This window comes from Peromyscus californicus, unplaced genomic scaffold (assembly GCF_007827085.1).
Source record: "Peromyscus californicus insignis strain IS unplaced genomic scaffold, ASM782708v3 Scaffold_2__1_contigs__length_46816999, whole genome shotgun sequence".
Taxonomy (NCBI): domain Eukaryota; kingdom Metazoa; phylum Chordata; class Mammalia; order Rodentia; family Cricetidae; genus Peromyscus; species Peromyscus californicus.
This window is the reverse complement of record NW_026294540.1, coordinates 44362980-44387156: the sequence shown is the minus strand read 5'-3', so window position 1 is coordinate 44387156 and position 24177 is coordinate 44362980. Positions and strand designations below refer to the sequence as shown.

Sequence of the window (24177 nt, the reverse complement as noted above, 5' to 3'; positions counted from 1 at the left end):
CAGTTCAGTCTCTGTGAGCCCCTGTGAGTCCGGGTCAGTTGATTCTGTGGGTTTCTTGTAGTGTCCTTGGCCCCTCTGGCTCCCACAGTTCCTCCTTCCCTCTTCCACAGGATTGCCTGAGGTCCACCTACTGTTTGGCTGGGGGTCTCTGCATCTGTTTCTGTCAGTGGCTGGGTGAAGCCTCTCTGATGACCATTGGGCTAGGCACCGATCTAAGTATAGCAGAATATCATTTCCTCTTTATTTTCAATGAATAAAAGGCATGGCTAACAAAGGCAATAAGACTTCAGACTGGCAGGAGTTTCTTAGAACCCTTTTCCCCCTCAAGAGATGCTCAGGGCCTCACAATGGGATGCTTTGTGTGACACAGTACACTTGGCACCTCTGTCCCAGAGGCTGTGTGCAGACTTTAACTGGCTCCCAGGGAAGCCACTACCCACATGTGCTGTGTGGCTTCCTCATTGGTGCTTGACAAGAGAGGGCCACTTCTTCCTGAGGAGCCGAGTGCTTTGACAGATGAAACTTGTGTGCAAGAAAAGCAATCCCGCACCTTGGCATCCTGCTTTTAAACTTGGGAGACCTCTGTGGAGCTGAGGCTGTAAGGTAAGCAAAGCTCGGCCACAACTCTTGAACTCTGAAACTGAGAGTATTTGAAGAAACATTTTTTTTTTCTTGCTTCATGTGAAACTTGAGCAGGCTGCTTAGCCTCCTGCCTTTAAGAATAACAACTCATTGTCAAATGTGCATACATAGCTCTGATTTAAAACAGAAAGTGTTTTGTTTTGTTTTTTAAAGTCGCTGATTTCGAAATAAAAAGTCTTCTGTGACAAAATGGGTGTACAGAGCTGTTGAACTTCAGGCATGTGTGGAGGCGTTCAGAGCACTGACTTTTTCTCTCTGCTCTCAGCCGGTGTAATCAGTTCACTTTAAAAGGGATCAGATTATCTCTGTCACTTGAGATTGAGTCTGGGACAGGTGAGAGAAATCTTGAGGAATTGTAACCAAATGTCATTCTAGGTCTGTGGGTCTTTTTTTCTAAAGTCATGTGGTGTTTGCTTAGGCATGGCGGTGGGGGCTAAGTCATGATGCCTCAGTGGGTACTGCTCTGCAAAGTGTGGTGGAAGATCTGCTGGGGTCAGTACCGGCTCATGCAGGCCAGCTCCTTGAGAGTGTGGCAAATTAAATTGGGAAGCTGGGAATTGTCAGAATGCAGACTAAAAGCCAGGGATTTGTCCAGCATGGAATGTCACAGGGCAAGATCAATTGTATATAGGTAATTACTTGTCTAATGTTAACAAAATCCAATCTTTTGGGAGAAATTTCCAGGAACTCTTAATGTTTTTGTTCATGTTTGACCCGACTCAATGCCTATCACTAATTGGTCCACAGAGCATTTCTCTGTCAAGTATTTTCTGTATGTTAGATGTTGAATCTTCTCTCTTTTCTCCAGATGTCTTAAAAGAAAAGGTAGACTTTAATGAAGTTGACTGTGTTAATTCTGTGTCCATATATTCCTCCTCTCCTACCTGGCCTTTTCAGACACAAGGCAAGTGAGTGGGCTGTGGTCATAGTGGATTCTCCCTGGGATTGCCACCCCAGACTCCGACTCCCCCTACCCCATGCAGGTCACACCTGTCTGCGTCCTCATCTTCCTCTACACAAATCACAGTCCTGCCCAACGCTGCCTTTGACCCATTGCCAGGGGTTTATACTCACATGTCGGTCCATATTCCTGCGAGATGAGTTCCCTCCTGTGTGCAAACAAAGAGCGGGCCTTGGAGGCTGGCCTGTCTAAAATCTGAGGTGTCATCTTGGGGGGATTTAGCTTCTTTCTCTTTTTGTCTACTCCAGGCTTTTTCCTTCCAGGACCAAGACACCTCATCTGTTCAGGGTGTGCCTGGGGGGTCTCCTGTACCTGTTACTGCACTTTTCACACAGATAAATAAGAGAGAGTTCCTGCCCCCCAACACCCAAGTAGAGGATGTGGAGTCTCTGAGGTTGAGAGGGGAGTCCTCTGAGGCTTTTTCTTTTCTTTTTTCTCACTCTGCTTTTTGCTAGCTAAGCACATGCTTCTTAAAACAGTTTAAGTATGAAGCTGAACACTTTTAAGGAGGGCAAGTTGCTGACATTTTGCAGCCAGGCAGCCACAGTGGAAATTGTGAAGGTGAGCAGTGAGTTTGGCTTAGCATTCAACGTGACGTACGTATGTTATGTCACTCATGAGGAGCATGAACCACTTATGCTCTTAGGCTGTTCATGCTTGGCTTTCTCTGGACTGTGCTCAGAGGACAGTTTCTCTATGGGAACATGTGGGGGACAGTCTCCAAGACATAGACCATGACACTGGATAAGTTCTGTGCACAAGAATTCCCTGTCGTGGGCTGGAGAGATGGCTCAGGGGTAAGAGCACCGCTTGCTCTTGCGGAGGAACCGGGTTTGCTCCCAACACCCACACTGTGGGGCACAACCATCCTTAGCTCTAATCCAGGGGATCCGATGCTCTCTTCTGGCTCTGTGGGCACCAGGCACCAGGGGTGTGCAGACATGCATGCAGACGAAACATGAACGCACATAAAATACCGATAGATAAATAAGAAGATCTCCTGTTCTGACAAAATCGTCACTGTTCTAGAGTCACTCTTAAAGATCTTTGTTATCGTTTGTCTCACGCTCTTATTATTTAATTTTTTTAGTTAAATGAACAAAAGGCTGAAAAGATAGCTAGCTTTAACTACCAGGATTCCATGTCCCATCTGACAAATTCTTCAACCATTCTGTAAGTTTTCACTTAGATGATACAGGCATACGAGTCTGTGAGAATACTGAGAAATATGATTTCATTCTGAGTACATGCTAGGCACGTGAGAACTATTACCTAGAGTAGATCCTTTATAGACAAGATGGGAAACAGGTGAAACGTTCCGTCCTATTTAGTATATATATGCTAGACAACATCATGCAGGAATGTGACCTACCACCAGGAGCCAGGAGGACTCATACTAAGAGGGCTCTCAAAGAGCTTCTTGGCAATTTCTGGGTACTTCCTGTGAGTCTCATACACAGAGATGGTCAGCAGCAGCACTTACCCTGCAATCAGCTGATCTTCACAACGACAGAAACACCAGGAAAACGGGTCAAGGCAAAGGAACAGTACTGCTAGTCCTGTAGGAAGGGTAGGCAGATGTGTGTAACATTGTTGATTCCAGCAACTTGACTTCTGTAGAAGTTGAGCAATTTCCCTGAAATCCAGTCGGTGTGAAGCACTTGGTCAGCATCCTAACTTAGACTGTTAGCATTTAAGTAGGAGACTGTTCCATGTTGGTGTTGAAAGAATGGATGCACGTGTTCAATTTCCTCAAATTGGCAGTGCCCTAAATGGATTATTAAAGGGATGGCTTGTCGTCTACCAAAAGAGATGCCAGAGGGACCCTAAAACCCAGCCTATATCCATTAAGAAAGGAGCTGCCACAAACACTATTTCTTTCTTGTTTGTTCATTTGTTTTGGTTTGGTTTTTGGTCATAAGTATGGAACTAGCCTGGCAGATAGAGAGTATATCATTTAGCCCAAAAGCCAATTCTCAACATAAAACATTAGTTGAGCTGATGTTTAGAAGTATGGTGGTGTCACACTTCTTTATTCCCAGCACTCAGGAGGCAGAGGCAGGTGACTCTCTGTGAGTTCAAGGCCAGCCTGGTCTACAGAGCGAGATCCAGGACAGCCAGGGCTGCACAGAGAAAGCCTGTCTCAGAAAAACAAAAACATAAACTAACAAAAAACTTTAGTTGAAGATAAGTATCTTCTACTATGTCAAAGTACGTGTGATAAAACACAGGCCAGCTCTGCAATGCCTTCTTTAAACATTATTTGATAATTCTGGGAACCTTTTCATTGTCTACTCTAGTATATGGCTCTCCATTCATCTTCAGTTACTCTCCCTGCATTGTGAAAAGTGTGGATGCTTCAGAACTTCCTTAGGGACTGATTACTGGAAATGAGTTTGGTGGTTCAACTATTTGCCATGCATTACTTACATGACAATCTGCTTTAAGCAATTCATGATCATTATGAGGAAATGATAACTATAAATGAAAACTAGAAAAATTGCATCAAGTCACACTCAAGTGACTTACATGAGTGTATAGGGCTTCCCACATGTTTTTCTGAGGACTTCATGTGATCTCTTACCTACTTTCTGGCACTTGGACGCTCACACATTTTTTAAATGATCTCTTGATGGTTAGACACGTGCATTATTCTAAATTAATTAATGAACATTTAGATTGTTTTGATTATCCCACAGTATAAGCAATATCTGATAAAGAGTATGTGGCTGGAAATGAATTAGAGATAATGAAAGCAGAAGCTGGAGAGATAGCCCAGTAGTTAAGAGCCCTGGCTACTCTTGCGAGGACCTGCCTCCAGTTCCCAGCACCCACATGGTGGCTCACAACTGACTATAAGGTCAGTGCCAGGGGATCTGATGCCCTCTTCTGGCCTCCACTGGCACCAGGCGTGTACATGGTACACAGACGTGCAAGCAGGCAAAACACTCATGCATATAAAACAAAGCAAATAAATCTTTTTCAAAAATTAAAGAAAAAACAAAAGTAAGCATGGACAGAAATACATAGTGCCAATTTCCTGATAATTCTCTTTAGTAATATCCAAATACAATGGCAAAGTTTAAAAGACACTAAATGGCACTATTGTCTTTTTAACCAGATGATAGTCTTTTTTTAAAAGATGTATTTATTTATTATGTATACAGTGTTCTGCCTGCCTGCCTGCCTGCATGCCCACACTCCAGAAGAGGGCACCCGATCTCATTACAGATGGTTGTGAGCCAACTTGTGGGTGCTGGGAATTGAACTCAGGACCTCTGGAAGAACAGCCAGTGCTCTTAACCTCTGAGCCATCTCTCGAGCCCTAGATTACATTCTTGAGCATTACTCTTCTTTTTTTCTTGTTAATTAAGTCTGGCTAAATTAGTGGAAATGCAGCGGGCTGCAACAGACACAATGCACTTGAACTCGAGTGTCGTGTTAGCTCCACCCTGGCATTGCTAGAGAGCAGCTCAGGACGTGGGAGCTGAGCAGGCTGTCACATTCAGAGGGCGCACATAGCCACCTGGGAGAGCTGAAGTGACTTACAAGGAAATTCTGTTTTCAATCCCTCCTTAAAATGCATCTCTGTCAGTGTCTTGGACACATGTGTTTAATAAATACCTAGAGATACAATTTTTAAAAATACGTTCATCTGTGACCAAGATGAAAACCCAGACAGATCTTAACAGGCTGTAATAACAAGCTGCAACAGTGAGAAATGTAAGATCATGTTCTGTGTTCCATAAGTAAAAAAGCAGATGAGAGAATGTCTCAGTGAAGTTCGGCATGATTTTTGGTGACATTATCGGAAATGTAAGGAAAGCAGCGTATTGGGTGGGATATGTTCCACATCACAGCCTGTGCCAATGATGGCCTGTGTCAAAGTCCCATACCCCATGTGACTTTCATAGCTTGGGAGTCCACATGGGAAACCTACTTTCCCTGAGAACCCTGAAACTCAAATGTGAGCCAGTGCAGTTGATTTCTCACTCCCGAAGTTCTGTTGACTAAATATTCCTGAGGCCTCTGTGGATAAATATGAGCACAGTGAAGGTTGCCCTGCCAAGGCAGGAGTAATCTCTGAATCTCTACACATGCAAAGAACAGCGATTAGATTTTGTAACAAGTCAGGACTATTCAGAGAAAGGACCATATGAAAAATACCCTTCGTACTATGGCAAAGAGCACGGGCAAGGTTCCAGGTGGTGTAGAAGCTGTAGGCTGTGCATGGCAGAGGCCCATCTGCTTCACAGCGTGAGCTCACGCAGCAGCACAGGCTGAAGACATTGAAAGCCTAGTCTGATGTGGATTTAAGACCCTGGAGAGCACTCAGGAGGCAGAGGCAGGCAGATAGATCTCTGTGAGTTCGAGGCCAGCCTGGGCTACAGAGTGAGTTCCAGGAAAGGCGCAAAGCTACACAGAGAAACCCTATCTTGAAAAAAACAAACAAACAAACAAACAAAAACAAGACCCTGGAGAGAAAGGAAGCCACTCTCTGAGGCTCGCGCTGCTGCTGGCACTATTCCCATTTGGTTTGTTTCTACCAGGGCTGGTTTGCTCACTTCCTGTGTCTGTGTGTTTTCACCCACCTTCATCTGGTGGCCACTGGCTGGAGGCTGCTTCTCTCTGACTCTGACTCTCGGAGAGTTGGGGTTTCCAGTGCTGCTTATGTGGAGTAACTAAAGACAGACGATGCCTAAGTGTGACTTAGGAGCACAGGCCTGGCACTCACTTGCCCATTTGGCAAAACGCTTTTCTCGGGCTGTTTCCACCTGGGTACAAATAGAGATGTGAAGCTTCTTTTTTTTTTTTTTTTTTTTTGGTTTTTCAAGACAGGGTTTCTCTGTGTAGCTTTGCGCCTTTCCTGGAACTCACTTGGTAGTCCAGGCTGGCCTCGAACTCACAGAGATCCACCTGGCTCTGCCTCCCGAGTGCTGGGATTAAAGGCGTGCGCCACCACCGCCCGGCGATGTGAAGCTTCTTAATGAGGACTGAACAAGCTGCTTGACACAATCCTGGGCTCTCGAACGGAAATGTCACTTGCTAGTGTGACTGGTTTTAATTATCTTCTCTTCCAACACTTTGCTCACTAAGCTGAGTGAATATTGATTTGAAGGAGAACATGACCTTTAGGGCTTCTGAACTACCATTCAGAAGAAGGACTAAGAGTCAGTTGTGAGCATCATCTCTCGCCCACAGTCCCAGCAAACACAGTCCTTAGTGTCCTCTGGAACCGTGGTTCTCAACCCCTAGGGGGGTCGAACGACCCTTTCACAAAGGTGGCCTAAAACCATCAGAAAACACAGATATTTACATTACAATTCACAACAGTAGTGAAATTACAGTCATGAAGTAGCAATGAAAATAATTTTATGCTTGGGGACCACCACTACTTGAGGAACTGGATTAAAGGGTCGCAGCGTTAGGACAGTTGAGAACCCCTGCTCTGGAACCGTGTACTGTGGGCATGGAGATACCTTGTAGTACATGAGAGCTCAGTGTGATTCTCGGAAGCTCTGTCACTAGAAAGTGGACATCCTCCCACCCTTGAACTTCTAAGAGAGAGGCATAAGCACACATCTAAATGCGAGTCAGCCTGAACACTTTCCAACTCACGCCAGCCCCACCCACGCTCTCCCTCAACACCCACCACCAGATCCCCTATGAAGTGATTCCAGCGCAATTCCACTCATCTGTAAATAATACAGTTTGTGTCCCAAATTTAAAAAAAAAAAAAAAAAACAGGACTTGGTTTTAGCACGTCCATTTTTCCCAAGGCTTCATTTTTTTTTTTTTTTTTGGTTTTTCGAGACAGGGTTTCTCTGTGTAGCTTTGCGCCTTTCCTGGAACTCACTTGGTAGTCCAGGCTGGCCTCGAACTCACAGAGATCCGCCTGCCTCTGCCTCCCAAGTGCTGGGATTAAAGGCGTGCGCCACCACCGCCCGGCCCATTTTTTTTTTTTTTAATGAATAGTTGAAGCAATTCAGTCTAAAGTATTTCAGGGCAACAATAACTCAGTATCCTTTAAATGGGATAATTTTGTACCAGATCATATGAAAAAAATGTTTTTACCTAATTCAGAGTTTTCAGGCTCTTTTCTCATTTTCACATCTGAGACTGAGGTGTCCCTTGCAATGAGCCAAGGATGTTTAAGTAATAATGTTATCTTTCCTGCTTGGTGCGGTCTAATAATGCATCTCACAGAGAACGGTGTCTTAGGAATGGAGAAACACAGTAGTTGGATAGTAAGTCAGTATGGATCTAAAACTACCCGTCTAGATGCCTGTTTGCACGTTTTCTCGTACATATCCTCACAAATAACAAAATGAAACACATTTAAAGCAAACAGTGTAAAAGTCCTAAGAAAGTAAAGTAAACATTTTCCTCAGCATCTTGGGTACAACCTGGGGACCCTGGCAAAGGGGTCAAAATTGCGTGAGTATTTTATCCCTTGAGGTACAGAGCATGTCCAGTGTGAAGTTTGGACTGTCAAGATAAGTTCTCTCTCTGTCTCTGTCTCTCTGTCTCTGTGTCTCTGTCTCTGTCTGTCTCTCTCTTCCGTTGTCAAGTCTTCCTGTCACCACTGATACCCTCATGTGTCCCCAGAGCTTGCTAAATGGGCGTACCAGGGGTGCTAAGATACGATGAATGTAACCAGAGAGGGAAAGGAGGAAGTGAGGTGACCCCAGGGCTCTGCGACACATGATTTAGTGGGGAGGAAACTTGCCGCGACCACACCGCTCCTGTGTTAGCTAATTTGGCAGGCAAACACAGCCTTGTATGTTTTTAGAACTGCATGGTGAAAAAAATGTAAAGTTTTCTGGTGTGATAGGGACTCAAGACTAGCTTGTGGTTTATGAATGATCAGCTGACAGTTATCCAGGCCTCGTTGTCCTGAGATTTAAAGAGATCCATCGAACATAAGCTCTCAGGATGCATTAGGGATAGAGCAGGGATTTTCAACTCTTCTTGCTCACTGCTTCATCTCCAGAACCCAAGGCAGCATCTGACACACGCTCAGTGTTCTGAAGACACTGAGTAGATGGATGAGTTCTTGCTTTCAGCCTGAGACTGATGCGGCTGGGGTGGGGTGGTGGGGGGTGTCATTTACTCCCACGAGTTTAAATGATCTAAGAATGTTCACTAAACACTACATATAGCAAGATGTTTCCCATATGTGCGATCAATGGACCCCCTTTCAAACAGGCTCTGGTTTTACTGTGGTTACCAGCACATTTGAAAACCATGTCATTAACATCATGCAGCACATTGGGAAATTCGGGGGCAGTAAGAGCAAACACCATACAGTTCTTTGGGCCAAGACTCTAAGCACTTTGACTAATCGACTGATCTGTTCTTGACAACTACATAAGCTATAGATGCTGGGACTGTTTTTATTTTATATATAAGAAGAATGAGGTAAAGAAGGATGCAGTGATGGCATGCCATTCAAACGTAAGTGTCTAGTAACAGACTGTTCTGAACTGCCAAGCTGTGTAGTATTACCAAGAGTCTCCTTTCTACTTAAGGGTAGTGACACCTGAGCTAAAATTATGAATGAGGTCACTCCCCACCTCCAAACACTATGATTCTATACAGTGCATTCTGCTCAACTTATTAGTAACAATGAGGCATCAGTTCAAGGTGAATTCAGAGACCCATTTGCCATTCTCTTGGAATTCATGGAGGCAACCTGTAAATCTCCCTGTATTTAGAGGTTAGGAAGCTGAGGAATGCAGTCCCCAGGAATTTCACCCTAAGTCTTAGGTCATGAGTGTTCCTATCTTACCACATAGCCTGGGCCCATTTCAGCTGCAGCCCCTCTTCCTGCAGGTCACAGGTCATGTTCTGCCTTGGTTGGTTACACGTCCCCATGGTCAATCGCACAGTCCACTGACACTTTAACCCAGTAGCTTGAGTTGAAGCAGCCAAGTGACACTAATTTATGACCTTCCCTCTTGGGAGTCTCCTTAAGCAAAATCATGACACCCAGGAGAGCCCTGAAGAGAGTTAGAGCTTGGAATTCATTTTCTTTTAGGTTTGATCGCTCCCTTTCCTCCTGTTTCAGATCAAGCTCTTTCTCAACTGTGGCCTCTGACAGCCATAGAGCTTCCAGTTAGTTAAACAACATTAGTTAGCTTCATTATGAGAAGAAAAATAGGAAAACCCAAACAAAGACGCATTTCATCCTGCAAGAGAAAATAAGTCCCAGGTAGTAATTACTCCACTGTCTGAAATAATCCCATTAGGCATTGCCTTTCCAATGCAGTTCACCAAGGGAACTGGCATCAGACTGGGCTGGTGGGCGGAAAACATTGCATCCATTCAGCTGCTGGTCAAAGGGAGAGCTTAAGTGGCCATACAGAAACTCTGCACCAAGAAAGTGCAGAATTAGTGTTCTGTCTCAACAGTAACAAGATTGAGTATTAGCATAGTGTTTTCCCCTCAATTTGATCGCTTTCTGCATATTCTGTAGCACTGTGTGTGTGTGTGTGTGTGTGTGTGTGTGTGTGTGTGGCATTCACAAGTGGAGGTCAGAAGTCAATCTCACATGTTATTCTTTGTGAGAGACATCCGCTTTTTTTCAAGCCAGGATTTCTACTAGAGGCTCCCCAAGTAAGCTAGTCTGCTTGGTGATGAGTCTCAGGAGCCAGCCTGTCTGTCTCCCCAGGACTGGGCTCACATGCAGTCGCTCATCACTGTGTACAAGGGTTCTAGGAATGAACTCTGGTCACCATGCTTACACAGCACTTTCTCAACTGAGTTGCCTCCTGAGCCCGAGGCCAGTACTTCTTCACATTTTGATCATCGACTTCTACAGCCTATGAAGAATGTCACAGAGCTGTTCCCCTAAAAACTTAAGGTAAATCAGGGGCTGGAGTGAGAGTCCAGCAATTAAGAACATGCGATACTCTTCCAGGGGAGCCAAGTTCAAATTGCCGCACTCACATTAGACAGCTCACAACCTCCTGTGACTCCATCTTGAGAGGATCCAATTCCTCTGACCCTCAGGCAGGCCCCTGCATTCACATACACATATCTACACATAGACACACACGCACACATAATTTAAAAGAATAAAAGCAAATATTTTTTAATTTTTTTGTATGAATTGAATAAAATGGTAAGGGCGTTAGTCTTTCTTTGGTCCAATCCCACCCAATAAGGCAGGACCAGCTAGATGGTCAAGAACCTACCTTACCTGAGAAGCAGGAGTTACCTTTGAGTAATCTGGGTTGTATTGTTGGATGCTTCCTTGATAGATCCCTGACCTTACAACGTTGGCCCCTAGAGCCAGCTTCTGCCTTCAGCCTTATCATTCTGACACCGACACCATGGTTTATAAAAGGTTTATTTCACGCTGCCCTCTATACGGTTTTGGTCAGGATGAGTCGGTGAGAAAGAGCAACAGTAACTTATTTTAAAGTTCAGTAACTGTCCTAGCTTGCATCTCTTTCTGTCCTGACACAATGATGAAAAGTTACTTATTTGGCTTACGTGTTACAGTTAATCCGTCATTGAGGGAAGCCAAGGCACGAGCTCAAGGCAGGAGCTGGAAGCAGAAACCATGGAGGAATGCTGCCTACTGGCCTGCTTCCCCGGGTTCTCTCTACTAGCCTGCTTTCTTTTCTTTTTTTTTTTTCTTTTTTTTCTGTTTGTTTTTGTTTTTCAAAACAGGGTTTCTCTGTGTAGCTTTGGTGGCTGTCCTGGATCTCGCTCTGTAGACCAGGCTGACCTCCAACTCACAGAGATCTGCCTGGCTCTGCCTCTCGGGTGCTGGGATTAAAGGCATGAGCCACCAACACTGCCCAGCTAGGAAACAGATGGAGTGAGAAGAGCCTCTGGGGGCAGTTTCATTGACAGGAAAGAGTAGAAGGGCAATGTGACGCTGAGAAATCACTACTGGCTTCAGCATCTGGAAGTTTCTCCTCGAATGTCAGGTGAAAATGAATTGTGGTGGCAGGGATCACAAAATCCCTCTGCTCTATCTGAGGAGAGACCTGGGCAAACGGAAACTAACCACTACCTCTTTGTACAAATGCAACACTCTCTCTCTCCCTCTCCTTCTCTCTCTCCCTCTCTCACACACAATAATAATAATAATTGCTTTAATGTATTGAGTGTAGGAAGCAGTGGTCCTCATTTCACAATAAGAGCACTAGAGATCCAAGGTAGGGAAATGAAGGCACTTCATGGGCATCAGCCTAGCCCAGCAGGTGGATTGACTGGGTGCATAGAACAGTTTATAAACCCTGCTGTGTGTCCTTCGTCCCTCTTTTGAATCAGGAGGACAGTCTCCTGTGTCATCTAGATTTCCTGTTTCCCTCTGCTCCTTACATCTGTCCTTTCTTCAGTGGAAACCATGTATGGGTTCGTCCCTGTGTTTTACATCCTGTTTATCTGGAAGCTTCTCACACATGTGACCTTGCAGGCAGTTTGGCTGTTGGTAATTTTCTACTCTAACCTTCTGGTTTGGGGAGAGTAAGTGCTTTAGAAGAGCTGGGGGCAAGTGTGAGACTAGCAGGCATGAGCAGGGCCTAGTATGTTCTGTTCATTTGCGGCTGGACTTAAGCTGCCTTGAGGCACCATTGGGAATGGACCATCAGATTTTATCTCCAACAGAGATCTAATCATTTTTCACTTGCGGACTCGTTCATACGTTCATTTCTTAGATCACTGCAGACCCCAGGATGAGCTCATCCAATGCAGGGCATTTATCTGACACTAGGAAATGAAAACACACAGAAAACAACACACAAGAGGAGCTCAAGGAAGGGAATGGTCACTTGTATCTGTGAAGGCTGGGGCCAGAATGGCTGCCCAGGGAAGAGACTAAGAATGTCTTAATTTGAGAATGTAACAGTTACATATAAAGTCATAGTTTAGTATGGGTTTATGCATCATTAAATTCTGACTGGCATACATTGGCCTCATAGATGACATATTAGAACTTGTCCCCAAAAATACTACTAGCTGTCGCTAGAGTTTTCCTGCCTCGCCCACAGTCAGGACAAATCTCTGTCACCCGCCAGTCCCACAGCAGCTCAGACCCGACCAAGTAAACACAGAGACTTATATTGGTTACAAACTGTATGGCCGTGGCAGACTTCTTGCTAACTGTTCTTACAGCTTAAATTAATCCATTTCCATTAACCTATACCTTGCCACATGGCTGGTGGCTTACCGGCATCTTCACCTGCTGTTTCTCATCATGGTGGCTGGCAGTGTCTCTCTGACTCAGCCTTCCACTTCCCAGCTTTATTCTCCTCCTTGTCCCGCCTACACTTCCTGTCTAGCCAATGGCCAATCAGTGTTTTATTTATTGACTAATCAGCAACACATTTGCCATACAGAGCATCCCACAGCAACTAGCAATTCCTACCAATAAATGTATCTCTCATGAGGACAGATGATTCATTCTTTTTAAATTTCTACATGGATTTATTTGTGTGTAAGTGTGCACGTGGAAGGGCTCACGCCACAGCAAGCCTGTGAGGGTCACCAGGCAACTTCAGGGATCCGTTTCTCTCCTTCCACCATGTGAGTTCTGAGGACCGAATTCAGGCCAGTCAGGCTTGGAGGCAGGGGTCTTTACCTGCTGAGCCATCTCACCAGGACAAATCATCTATTCCTTCAACTTGGATTTCAGTTGCATAATATTTAGTTAGAGTTTTGGTTAATGTGTTTTTTTTTAATCACCTTTCTAGCTAATTACTGTTGTTTATACCCATCTACTAGAGAATAGCACTTAAATTTGTGTTAACCTCTCACTAATAATTACATTCTGAATTAGGTTGGTTTGTCTCATTAAAGTCAGGTAAAGGGAAAAAAAGGATTCCTTTGATTCTGTTGAATTTCTAAAGCATTCAGAGCAGTAAAGTATTGCACAGTCATGTATGTACCTGGTTCTCAGCATTGCCCAGGGGTGAGGACAAGGACAAGGCCAAGTAAGTAGGGGTATGGCTCATCAAGGACCCCAGGACCTGACACCGGGAAGGACAGACCAAGAGCAGCCAAGTGGGAGCTCAAGGGTTGCCCTTTCTGTCAAAGCCTCCGTCCCTTCAGTCACCAACCCAAGACCTACCAGAAGGCAAAAATCAGTCTGATGGTATTTCCCGAATGTCCAACTTCTTACTCACCAAGGTAAAACCACAAAACAACCCAGGGCTTTGAAATCATGCCTAAACTATCCACAAAAGTTTGCCTATTTTAATTTTTTTAAGTTAATTTTGATCATTAATGATCTTACTATATTGGATTTTTGAGATGAGATTCAGCTTGCATGAAATTCAACTTTTTGATATGCACAGTTTAGTGATTTTATCTGGTCCAATCCCCACTGTTTAATCATCACTAGTAGCCTCTTCACTGTCTTCAAAAGAAATGCCAGAATAACTTCTAATTGCATTCTACATACTCATCCTTATATCCACAGAAAATTGTAGCTCTCCCCCCTCACCAAAGATGTTTCTTTCTGAAGCAAAGAAAAGTTGCTACAGAGATCCACAACTGGCCAAAATGCAGAGCGTAGTGACCATGGAGTGCTCAGCCCCACTTGGAACAGCTGTAATGTAACCCCTACAGCTAAGGCTCAGGGGCCATGGCAGAGGAGGGGCCAGAAGGACAGTAAGAGCCAGGGGACCAGGGTGTCTGCTGCTGGACAGCGTCCTTTAGACGTGACAGAGGTGCTCGAACCAAGTGCCTGCCGAAAGAAGACCTGCACAGTGAGATTAGTGGCCATGCCATACAGATAGAGGAAATTCCAAAGACCCACCCCCTAATTAGGAAAAGAGCTAAAGGCACTCAGTGGCTGTGGAGAGAGGGAGAATCGGTCCTAAATAAACACATGTACGTATGAGCAGCACTCATGGGATTCTTAAGATGTGTGTGTGTGTGTGTGTGTGTGTTTGTGTGTGTGTGTGTGTGTGTGTGTGTGTGAGACAGTGGTTGTTGTAGAAGAAGAGGTCATGACATGGGAGGAGTTGGAGAGGGAGGGAGGGGTGGAAATGCAGTATTCATGTATGACATTCTCAAAAATATTTTAAATTAAAAAAAAAAAAAGAAATGCCATAGCAGTCATTCCCCATTCTCTGATCCTGGCAACAGCTGACCTACCCACTGTCTCTGTGGGTGTGCCGACTCCACAAAGTTCAAATAAATAAAATGACACAACATGCAGCCTGTGTGTCCGGCTGCTTTCATACCGCATAACTCTACTTGGGTTTCATCACATAGCATGGAATCACAACTTGATTCCTTCTCAAGGATAACAATTGTTTTCTAAAAAGATATTCATATACACATATAAAATATGTGTGAACACCAATACACACACACACACACACACACACACACACACACACACACACACACACACACACATACTGTGTTGGTTATTTTTCTGTTGCTGCGATAAACACCATGACCAAAAATAACTTGGAGGAAAGGATTCATTTGGCTTATGGGTTCCAGTCAATCATCAAAGGAAGCCAAGGCGCAAACTCAAGGCAGAAGCTTGAAGAAGAGCCCACAGAACAACACTGTCTACTGGCTCCCTCTTCCTTCCTCACCCACCTTTCTTACAATAACCCAGGTCCACCCTGCCTAGGGATGGCACCGCCCACAGCAGGCCGGGCCTTTCTACCTCAATTAACAATAAAGAAAATGCCCCACAGATGTGCCCCCAAGCTAGTCTGATGGAGGCAGTTCCTCAGCTGGAGTTCCCTCCACCCAGATGTGTCAAGTTGACAGCCGAGATTAGCCGTCACATACATTCTTTGCAAAATCATATATTTTGCTTTCTCTTGACTGTATCTTAGAAACAGAATTGCTGAGTCGTAGGGCAACCTCATGTCCAACTTTCTCAGAAGGCTGTGCTCTTTTCCCAACGTGGCTGTCCCACAGCTGTGCACAGTCCCACCAGCAATGCCTAAGTACTCCAATTTCCCCACACCCTCATCCACACTTGCCACTGAGTCTAACGAAGCCCATTCTAGTGGCTGAGAAGTGGTGTGTCAGTATGTATGGTTTTGATTTCTCTCTCCCTGCTGACTCGTGTTGTTGGACATCCTTTCACCTGTATCTGGCCATTTGTATACTTGTGTTAGAGAAATTTGCCTTACAAACCTGTTTGCCTGTCTTTAAATTGGATTATTTGTCTATTTATTATTGAACTTCAAGAAGAGTCTCTGTGTATGTCAAAGGCTAGCCCTTTATCAAATATGTGACTGGCAAACATTTTCCCAGCATCACAGTTCATTCTTTCACTTTGTTAACTGCAGAGGACTCTTGGATGTGCTCTGCACTGTTCGACCACACCCTCGGTCAAAGCGCTGCCACAGTCCTTCGTACCACTTTGATAATATTCTCTGTGGCACAAGATTTCTTTTTTAATGGATGAAATCCAACTTACCTATATTTTGTTTTTGATATGTGTTTTCATATCATATCTAAGAAATCCTGCTCCATGTAAACCTACGAGGGTTTACTCTTCTGACCTTACAAAGCAATACTGTGTTAGCTTCTACATTTTCCGTATTTGTTCTTTTTTTAACTTCATTCTTTAGCACATGACCCACTACCTTTATTGAAAACCCATTTCTCCCTTGAATGGCCTCGGAACCCCCTCAAAATGAACTGGCCACAGATACATCCGCTTAGTAGGTTTATTTCTGGAGTGACAGTTATGTTCCATTAGCTCCTGTGCCCTTCCTTGTGGCATCCCCCAGGGTTGGGTTTGTGCCCGTCCTCGTGTTGGTTCCTAGTGGCAGGCCTGTCGTCAGCTTTAAAGTCGGGAAGCCCAGGAACTTTAATGCGTTCTTCTTTGAGATTACTTTGACTCTGACTCACTTTACTTCCCTGTGAATTTTGGGACCGGTCTCTAAATTTCTGCAAAATAAATAGCCCAGATTTTGAGGGATTGCAACAAATTTGCATATCAATTTGTGTAGTGAGCCGCAGGAATATGAAATAGAAGTCCAGCTGTGTATTATAAACTACACCTTGACCAGACCAAGGGTCAGTTGAGTGGGAAGCCATTTAGCAAGGACTACCTGGTGTTACACAGCTTAATATTCAGTTGTGCCTTGCTGTGAATTATTTGTGCTCATAATTCTGCACTGTTGTGTATTGTGTGTGAACCTCCATTTCAAAGAACTTGGATAAAGTCATGTAGACAGAACCTTCTACCTCTGAGCTCCCGGCTCCTCTTTAGCGTTTTGAATATCTGCCTTTTGCAAATATCCTCCCTAAGCTACTTCCTAAGATAGGGCCAACCCAAAACAAAGCCTTGAAAAACAAACAAGGAACAGATAGCACCAGACCACTGGCTAGACTCCTGTAGTCCCCCACCCCCGGCCCCCAACTAAGGGAGACAACCTGTCTCCCAGACCAAGTGCCTGTCTCCCAGATGCATAGCTTTGTGTCTTGTGCAAATCAAGTTCAGGTCTTCCCCTCTTTCTCACCACCCTAGAACCCAACTTCTTAGATCAAAGGGGTTTCCCCTTTCTAGGTGCTTCAAGCTGTGATGCAGATTGACTAGCTGTCAGTACTCCTCCCCGGCCCTGTCAGGAATCTGGCAGCAGAGGAAAATCGTGACATTTATGATAGACTCATGATGCTTTCACCTAACCACGGTAAGGATCTATTTCTAGCACATAAATTCCTTTTCTGATTTATTCCAACTGCTATCTGACTCCACTCTTGTCTCTCCCACTTTGGGTTGCAAGTAAAGTTGCCAGGAAGCCTCTGGTGGGGACCTTGCAATCTTGTGTTGTATAGTAAACATGAGGTGTTGCTGCTTGGGAAAAGATAGACCGGTCTCGAGAGAACGAGGGGAGTTGAATTGAGGAACTGAACTGAGGGAGTCGAATTGGTGGCTGAATGATGGTGGCAATAAACAAATTGGACGAAAGAGCTTCGTGCATCTGCATTCATTCTCACACCGATGGTAGCGTCCCTTTTGGGCCCCTGGGATAGTATAATATAAAGACTGGACCTTTAATATTATACAAAAAAATTGAATAATGTAACTTTATCCATGTTAAGCCTCTAGTCCACCAACATGGGGAATCTCAATTATTTAATTTCCTTTAGTGACATCCCTCATGTTTTTATTGTTGTTGTTGTTGTTTATGTTTTGAGACAGGGTCTCTCTCTACATAGCCATGGCTGTCCTGGAACTCACTGTGTAGAGTCCTGGCCTTGAAATCAGAGATCCACCTACCTCTGTCCCCTGAGTGCTGGGATTAAAGGCATGTGCCACCACACCCAGCTTTACCTGACCTGTTTTATGTCACTTTTGTTAATTCATAAGCATTTTATTCTTTTGATGCTGACTAAGTGTATTGCATTATATACTATTACTGTTTAATGTATCGAAACTAAAAATGCAATAAATAGTATCATTAAAAAGTAGATACTGAGCCTGGAGAGGTGGCTCATAAACATATGTAATTCCAGTACCGGGGGATTTGCACCCTCTTCTGGTCTCCGTGGGCACTGCACACACACGGTGTACAAACATACATGCAAGAAAGCATCCATGCAATAAAACTAATTAAAAATAGACAGAATTGAAATTCCTAGACATCAGATATTTGCACAATACATTGTACCATGGAATCCAGTCTGTATCTCTTGAAAGTTGTTACTTTGTTCCCGGATAGGAAGGAACTGCAGTCAAGGATCTTTCCCAAGATCTACCTGGTTAGTGGCTTATTGGAATTAGCACCAGATGTAAGTGACTTCAAACTGCATGTGATCAGTATGGATATTTTATGGCCTAGTATATCAACTTTGAAAATAAGAATAAGTTGGAAATTCATGTTTTCTCATCCCATAAAGCCATGAAACTAGTAAGGGTTTTATTAGCATAAAAACACGTAGATTACAAACAAAAACACAGTAAGCTGAGAGGATATAGCCCGCAGTTTATCCCAGTCTGCATTTAAATATGATTTTATCATACATGGAAATTTTTGTTGTATGTTACTCTTTACAAACATATGAACCTGATATTAAATAAAATGGCAGAAATTCTAGTCTCTCACTTCTATCTTGTAAAGAGCCAAAGTGAGACTCAAAACCGGCATCATGGCGCCACATTTAACATGTTCTCCTGAGCCACAAGAATCTTGGGCTGGCCAGGACTCATGAGGAAGAGAGTTGGAGACCTCCTCAAGATGAGAAGGAGGAAAGGGGTTTGCACCTGTGTTTAAGTTGACCTAGATATTTCATGTCAGAAATGATGTCAGGCTTTGGAGAAGCAAATTTAAACATTACAGTCTGCAGTTCGATTGATCAAACGTAGTGTTCAAAGCAGATGCTCTTAAGGAAGGAGCCTGCAGCTACCCCAGACAAGGGATGGAATAGATTCTCACTGTCCACGATAATGCTCCTCCCACGTGTTTTGTTTTGTACGTGTATTTGTTTTAGTTTTGAGACAGGGCCTTACTGTCTATCCCTGACTGGCCTGGAACTCACTAAATAGGCCAGAATACAAATTGTTCCATATGAGTCTCTGTGTCTAGGATTCAAGTGAACCAGGAAAAAAAAAAAGATGCATAAAATTCCCCAGATAAAATGTAACAAAAGAATAAAATTTTTTGTCCTAAATTATCTATGTCATTGGGCTGGAGAGATGGCTCAGAGGTTAAGAGCACAGACTGCTCTTCCAGTGGTCCTGAGTTCAATTCCCAGCACCCACATGGTGACTCACAACCATCTGTAATGAGATCTGGTGCCCTCTTCTGTCCTGCAGGTGTACATGCAGGCAGAACACTGTATGCATAATAAATAAATAAATCTTAAAAAAAAGAAATTGAGACATCAAAAAAAATCTATGTCATGATGATTAATATTGCTTTTTTTCTCAATTGGGAAGTTTTATTTTAATTTTTCTTAATTAAGTGTTTTAAAGTCAAAGCCACTGAAGCAATTGGATGCTCTGGGCTCACTTGGTGTTTGTACAAGACATAGAGTTCCTTTGTTCTCTCTGTATTCTCATTCTCAAACTCAATTTTTAAAAGATTAATGTAAAGCTTAACTATGACAAATACATCTGTATTTTAAAATGTTTGGGGATCATTGGAGGAGAGAGAATGTATTAATAAGCTTTCATTGTTATGATAAAGTGAACATTTTACTCTAAAACTTTTTATTTTCTGTTCTCATTAAATCCCACATTTCTCCATATAATTATTAAGTACAAAGAATCTATTTTCAATTTAAAAAAACACAGAAAAATATAAATATAAAAATAACTATTAAGTGCAAAATGGCAATCTTCATGTATATTTTTCTTATGGTTAATTTTCTTACCGTTCAACATTTCATTTGCCATGAAATATTGTTCTTTCAAAGCTTAACCCTTTCTCTTCCTCTTTGACCAGAATTCTAGGATAGTCACAATTAACCAAAAGGTAGTTAAGACAAAAAACAAAGCAAATAAAATCCCTGAACTCGTGTAGGTTTCCAAACCTGGGAAAAGATGGCCGTGGTGCCTCATCTCATCCTTACTGAAAAATCAAAAATCCTCCCTGTGACGACAAAGGTTCCCCTGCATCAGCTAATTTTTCCTCTAAGATAATTTTCCTGACTTTTTTTATTGCTGACATCTGGTACCAGGACAGGAGCTGAGCAGCAGCCTGCAGCCAAGATGTGGGGAGTTTACCAAATTTCCCAGAATCCTTGGTTTCCTCTCTACTTAATCCATAAGAAATTAAAATGCTCTCCTTCACATAACTGCTTCACCCTGGAACAAAAATCTTTTTCCTTACAGGGAGACTATGGAGAGATAGATGGGAAAAAATGCAAGTTGTATATTTAAATTTTTATTTTGTGTGAATATCTTGGAGATACTTCCTCAGCCAAAGGACAAGAAAGTTGGGTAAGACCTAGGCACATTCAGTTATAATTATTGTTTTAAAGTAGCATTGGGCTGCTGATCGAGTGCATACTCTTGGCATAGGCTCTCTTCGTGTGTACAGTGTGGTCTCGTGAGCCTGTATTGTGCTACTTACACTTCACTGAATTGCCCAGTTTTACATTTCCTTTTACAAGCGTTCCGTCCATTTAAAATGTCATTATCATCTCTCTGACAACAGCTGGTGTCTCTTATCACTCAGATATGGACTCTGTGTAATAACCACCAGCTGGAAATGTCACAGAATTCTCAATTCGTTGCAGTAGTTGGCAGAGGGAAAAGAAAGGGGGAACCCCTTCATGCTGCTGCTGCTGCTGAATGCAAATAAGGTCACTCTGTGTGATACTGAGCTCAAAAAGGAACAAAACTCCCACGTGCATTCCTGTGAGGAAACTTTTGCACCTATCACACCCAGTCCCAAGAGCAAGGACTGTCACCCACTGGATTGCCACTTGCTTCTAGAATTAAGACAAACCATTATTCACTGTCGCCAAACAATAAAATGTTTTCCCCAGATAACAAGTTTCCAATAAGCCAGTTCTTGACACAGCAGCTTCCCCAGTTCTACTACTGATCAGCTTACTAATGGGTGTGAGATATTCTATGGCTCCCTGCACTGAGCATTATTCAAATGTGTGCTCTTCCTGCAGTCATGGAGGCACACACTTGTCCCAGCACTCTGGAGGCTTATACAAGATGAACGTGAGATCAAGGCAGCCTGGGTTAAAAATGAGGCCATCATCTCACACGTGAGAAATGACCAAGTGAAGTCTCTCTCTCTCCATTCACATTCCCAAGACAGGGGGTCTGAGTGCTGGTCCTGGCTTTACTCTGAGCCTGGGCCACATGGTAAATGTCTAAGCAGTCCAGGCTTAGCTCCTTGGGCCAGGCATCGGTCCACAGACGAATCTGCTGTGTCCAGGATGGACAAGTGGAGCCAGAAACAAGCCCGAGGTGGTCCTCATGCCAGGAAACTTCTCTTACAGAGATTTGTAGTTAAAATAGGCAAAGGTCAATGTTTTCTAAGGTTCTCAGACTGTGTGTGTGTGTGTGTGTGTGTGTGTGTGTGTGTGTGTGCGTGCGTGTGTGTGTGTGTGTGTGTGTGTGTGTGTGAACGTGTGCTCTCTCTGTGTGTGCTATGTGTATGCTGTCTCTGTCTGTGCATGTGCAATATGTATGTTCTGTGTGTGCTACCTCTTTTGTGTGTATGTGTGTGTGTGTGTGTGTGTGTGTGTGTGTGTGTGTGTATCTGTGCATGTGCCATATGCATGTGTCCGTATGTGTTGTGTGTCTGGTTGTTGTGTGCGTGCTGTGTGTATCTGTGCATGTGTCGCATGTCTTGTTATCTGTGTGTATGCTGTCTCCGTGCGTCATGTGTGTGTTTCTATGTGTATCTGAATGCTCTGTGTGTGTGTGTGTGTGTGTGTGTGTGTGTGTGTGTGTGTGCTATCTGAGTGTGCGTGTGGTCTCTGTGTATGTGGTTTCTATACGTGTGTTTTGTGGTATCTATGTGTGTATTATCTATGTAAGTGTCTGTTGTTTTCTTTGTGATATGTGTATATCTGCATACCTGTATGTGTGCTAGGTGCTGTATATATGCGAGCTGTGTGTGTGCTCTCTGTGTGTGATATCCGTATGTGTGTAGTGTTTGTGTGTATTGTCCGTGTGTACTATTTAAAATGCCAACTGGTTATTGGCATTCCGTACAGAGAGATGTGCTATGAGCATACACATGTGTGAGAGCTTCAGGCCTCTTCCTCCTCCACCAACAGAAAGCTGTGCTGCATCTCTTCCCAGCCCTCACCACAGGGCAGCTGTTGAACACCAAATATTTATTCTCTGCCAAAACTTTGTTCTTGAATGAATTCACTCTGACCTTTTGCCTCAGTCCAAACCAGCCTCCTTTGATCTCAGCCTTCTTTATTCAGAAGCAAGTAGCAACTCATGTTTGTTTATTCCCAGAGCTCCCTTGTAGTACCCTGGCATCTCAACACCTCCATCAAGCCTTTGGGACACCAGGATCAGCCAGATGTTATTCCTGCTTACCAGGGCGGCTGCCTGGCTGCGTGACCCGGGCCAGGTTATGTAAGGTCTCTGATCTTTGGTGAATGAGTGAGGTTCATGGCATTTATTCACTGTTCCTTAGAATTGTTGCGAAGTATATCTGGAACACAGGAAGTTCACAGTTTTTTGTAGTCATCTGCTCAGCAGCTGTCTATCTCATCAGGACACCAGCTCCTTAGTAAGGTCTCTTCTTGTGCCACAGACATTGTTTGAACTCTTCCATCAAGATATTCTTTCCTACTCCCACCATCCCCCACATTATATGCAACCCTCTCTGCCCTTCAATCATAGGTGCTAATTTTGAATTTTTTTTAAGCTCCAGTTTTATTCAATCTTTAGTTTCTACCCTTTTCTCCTGGTATAACCATCAAAAAAGATAGCTTTAGCCCACTGTCCTAGTTAGCCATTAACTATCAACTGGATACAACCTAGCATCACCTGAAAAACAATTTCAGTTAAAGAATTGTCTGTATCAGGTCGGTCTGTGGGCATGCCAGTAAGGGACTGTCTTGATTGTCTTAATGGATGCAGAAAGGCACAGCCCACTGTGAGTGGCACCATCCCCTGGTCAGGGCATCTTAGGCTGTATAAGAAAGCAGACAGGGCATGAGCCTGAGAGAGAGCCAGCAAACCACGTTTCCTCATGGTTTCTGCTTCAGTTTCCTGACTGAGCACCTGCCCTGACTTCCCTCAACAACGGACTGTAACCCAAACGTATAAGACAAATAGAAAAGCATTGACCTTGGGCCTTCACACACACATGCATGTCGCACAAGCCTGCACACACATGTGTACCCTCACACAAATATGTATAGCCCCCACACAAAGACTCCCTCAACAGTTCTAATTCATTAACACGGTCATTCTTCTGACTACTCTCATGTGCATACTCTGTGCTAATTTGAAATTTAATGGAAAGTGAAAGAGGAGAGAAGGAAGCCACAACAGGGTGACAGATAAAGCATTGTTTTAAAAGAGTCCGGGGAGTTCAGGACGGTGCTGCCACTGACAGGTGAGCGCTGAATCTACCCTTGTTTTCCAATAGCTGGACCTTGAAAGCAATTCTTGGAGTCAATATTTCTTTTCCTCTTTTATATTGGCGTGACCAAAAACATCAGCATCTTGTTTATTTAAGTTCCAGCGGGGTGTCTGGGAACGCAGCAAAGTTTTACTACGAAAATTACGAGACCCGGCAACTCAGTTTTCTGAAGTTGGGCTTCCTTCTCTCTACAAGTGGGAACGATCATCTCGTGTCTTTTCCTGAAAATTCAGTGAGGGAAAACATGTATGTTAAAGTACTGTAGGCGCTCCATAACAGATTTGGTTTACTTAATAAATAATGTGGATGGAGTGTGTGAGGGTATGAAGGGCGGTTCTCTTTCCCTATCTACCCCAAACAAAACCAGTTTGTAATATGTGAGTATGTGTGCATGTGCAGGTGGTATTTGTATGCTCTGTGAAGAGAATAGGATTTTTGCCCTTATTGAAGCAAGTTTGAGGTCTGTCCCAAGCAACATACCCTGACCAATTCATTCACTTCTCCCTGGTATCATAGCTCTGACAGGGACACCAGGAACCCTCG

General features: G+C 43.7%; 1 protein-coding gene across 1 annotated transcript in view; it reads left to right on the top strand.

Moving 5' to 3' along the window:
* Nucleotides 1-531: 531 nt before the first annotated feature.
* Stard13 (StAR related lipid transfer domain containing 13) overlaps nt 532-24177 on the top strand; it is a 394637-nt gene continuing 370991 nt past the window's right edge. The window contains exon 1 of the mRNA XM_052754625.1: nt 532-603. The gene's annotated coding sequence lies outside the window, so the exon portion shown is untranslated. The remainder of the gene's footprint in view (nt 604-24177) is intronic.